Source organism: Orcinus orca, chromosome 1 (genome assembly GCF_937001465.1).
Source record: "Orcinus orca chromosome 1, mOrcOrc1.1, whole genome shotgun sequence".
NCBI lineage: Eukaryota > Metazoa > Chordata > Mammalia > Artiodactyla > Delphinidae > Orcinus > Orcinus orca.
In genome coordinates, this window is record NC_064559.1 from 10,714,282 (window position 1) to 10,717,558 (window position 3,277).

The 3,277-nt window shown below is 43.9% G+C and overlaps 1 pseudogene; it reads right to left on the reverse strand.

The window, feature by feature from the left end:
• Nucleotides 1-341: 341 nt before the first annotated feature.
• On the reverse strand, nucleotides 342-2,736 carry LOC101284999 (polyadenylate-binding protein 4-like; annotated as a pseudogene).
• Nucleotides 2,737-3,277: the final 541 nt, after the last annotated feature.

A 3,277-nucleotide genomic window follows, 5' to 3' on the forward strand; every position in this document is an offset into this window, starting at 1 on the left:
AAATATTGCCGCAATTTATGTTAAAGAGTGTTCTGCCTATGTTTTCTTCTAGTAGTTTATAGTTTCTGTTCTTACATTTAGGTTTTTAATCCATTTTGAGTTTATCTTATATATGGTGTTATAGAGTGTTCTAGTTTCATTCTTTTAAATGTAGCTGTCCTGTTTTCCCAGCACCACTTTTTTTTTTTAATGGAGATTTTTTTCTTTATTCAGAAACTTAAGACTTGGGTACATCAAATAAAACCAATTTCTGGGGGAAAAAAATCAAAATCCACAACAGAAAAAAAAAAGTTAACACTGTCTGGGCCATATCAGAACCCAGAGTATATATTCTTTTCATTGAAAATGTCTAGGCATTTCATAATTGACCTTTTGATATGAAGTGACCTATAATATTTTCAATTTGTCGTTCTTGGTGTTGAGGTCCATAGGACAAGCTAGGAAGTCTTCAAACCTTGAGCTGAATTCCATGAGGGGTTATTTGGCTTTTGAATCGGTTTGTCCTTGTCTAAGAGGTAGCAGCAGCAACAGCGCCCACCTTCTGGGCAGCTTCTTTCTTGGCATGATGAGCCTGTAGGACTGTCACATCTTTATCTACCTTGGAGCAGAGAGATTCGGGGGACTCCAGCATGTGCAGCAGCGTAGAGCTGTCAATCCTCAGCAGCATTCCCATAATCTTCCCAGCCAGGTTTGAGTGCATGGTCTAGATGAGCGGGAACAAACGTTCACCCAGCATCTGCTTCTGTTCCTTGGGGGGGGCGGGGGGAGGGGAGCACTGCGGTCAGCATAGAGGCAGTCAGCGGCTCCTGCCCCTGCACATGGACCACAGGCTGGGGTGCCTACAGGGGCTGGATGGCAGGGTGAGGGCTGCGGACACTGGAGGCGTATTCGTAAGGTGCAACGGCCCAAGGAGCAGCTGCAGCAACAGCAGCACAAGGCGCTAAGTTCTGCACAGCTGTGGGAACTCACAGACTCACACACTCCCACAGCTGTGGGAACTCAGTCAGCCCTTGCTGGGCAGCCCCAGCCCCACCAAAGTCCACAGCCAAGCAGTCCGGGCACTCAGACCTGACTCTCTGAGTGGTTGTAGAGAGGCCGCGAGAGGCCAGAGCATTACCAGTTGGAGCCAGATGGCGAAGAGCTGGACGAGGCCCAGACTGGCGTATAGCACTTGGCATTCCTTGGAAGCCTTGAGGTCTCCTACGTTGCTGCCAGCGTGGATTAGGCCTCAGCTGTGCTAACTGGTTAGGTGTGTAATATGGAGGTCCTCCCTGAGCCTGTGGAACTGCTGGCACAAAGTAGCTCCCAGCTGCATGCTGGAACTGATTTAAGATGGTATTGGCAAGGAGAGCTCTCATCACAGCCACCTGCTGCATATACTGGTTGGTCAGGTGAGCCTTTTTCTCTTCCTTTCTCTGGGCCAGGGTGACATACAGTGACTTGGAGCCCATGATGCATCCACTCAGTGACTGCTATGGAGAACCTTTGCTTCTCCCATCCTCCAGCATCACCTTAGCACTGGTGATTGATCCTACTGGGCATATACCCTGAGAAAACCATAATTCAAAAAGATACATGGGGCTTCTCTGGTGGCACAGTGGTTAAGAATCCACCTGCCAATGCAGGGGACACGGGTTCAAGCCCTGGTCCGGGAAGATCCCACATGCCATGGAGCAACTAAGCCCGTGCACCACAACTACTGAGCCTGCGCTCTAGAGCTCGTGAGCCACAACTACTGAGCCTGCGTGCCTAGAACCCATGCTCCTCAACAAAAGCCACTGCAATGAGAATCCCACCCCCCGCAACGAAGAGTAGCCCCTGCTCTCTGCAACTAGAGAAAGCCCGTGCACAGCAATAAAGACCCAACACAGACCCCAAAAATTAATTAATTAATTAATTTTTAAAAAATGATAACAATTTAAAAAAAAGATGCATGTACTATAATTTTCACTGCAGCACTATTTACAATAGCCAGGACATGGAAGCAACCTAAATGTCCATCAACAGATGAATGGATAAAGAAGATGTGGCACATATATACAATGGAATATTACTCAGCCATAAAAAGGAAAGAAATTGAATTATTTGTAGTGAGGTGGATGGACCTAGAGTCTTTCATATGGAGTGAAGTAAGTCAGAAAGAGAAAAACAAATACCGTATGCTAATGCATATATATGGAATCCAAAAAAAATGGTACTGATGAACCTAGTGGCAGGGCAGGAATAAAGACGCAGACGTAGGGAACGGACTTGAGGACATGGAGGGGGAAGGGGAGGCTGGGACGAAGTGAGAGAGTAGCATTGACATATATACACTACCAAATGTAAAACAGATAGCTAGTGGGAAGCTGCTGCATAGCACAGGGAGATCAACTCAATGCTCTGTGATGACCTAGAGGGGTGGGATAGGGAAGGTGGGAGGGAGGCTCAAGAGGGAAGGGATATGGGGACATATGTATAAGTATAGCTGATTCACTTTGTTGTACAGCAGAAACTAACATGACATTGTAAAGCCATTATACTCCAATAAAGATGTGAAAAAAAAAAGGAGGAAACTCTTAACTTCTCATCATCAATGGTATCACCCAAGTTCTTAATGTAGAGATTCAGCCCCTGATAGCAACTACTTCTTTCCTGTTTCAACTGTTCAAATTTCAGCTTTAAATCAGCCTGCCATTCCACTTTCTTCTGTGGATGGCCAAAGAAAACTACTTTCCCACTGATTTAGGATTTTCTGTGTATAGTATCATGACATCTGCAAGCAGTGACAGCTTTACTTCGTTCTTTCCAATTTGGATTCCTTTTTTCTTTTTCCCTGTCTGATTGCTGTGGCTAGGACTTCCAAAACTATGTTGAATAAAAGTGGTGAGAGTGGACACACTTGTCTTGTTCCTGATCTTAGAAGAAATGCTTTCAGCTTTTCACCATTGAGTATGATGTTAGCTGTGAGTTTATCATATATGGCCTTTATTATGTTAAGGTATGTTCGCTGTATACCACTTTCTGGAGAGATTTTTATCATAAATGTATGTTGAATTTTATCAAAAGCTTTTTCTGCATTATTGAGATGACAATGTGGTTTTTATTCTTCAATTTGTTAATATGATATATCACATAGATAGATTTGCAGATATTGAACCATACTTGCATCCTTGGGATAAATCCCACTTGATCATGATGTATGACCTTTTTAATGTATTGTTGGATTTGGTTTGCTAATATTTTGTTGAGGATTTTTGCATCTATATTCATCAGTATTATTGACCTGTAATTTTCT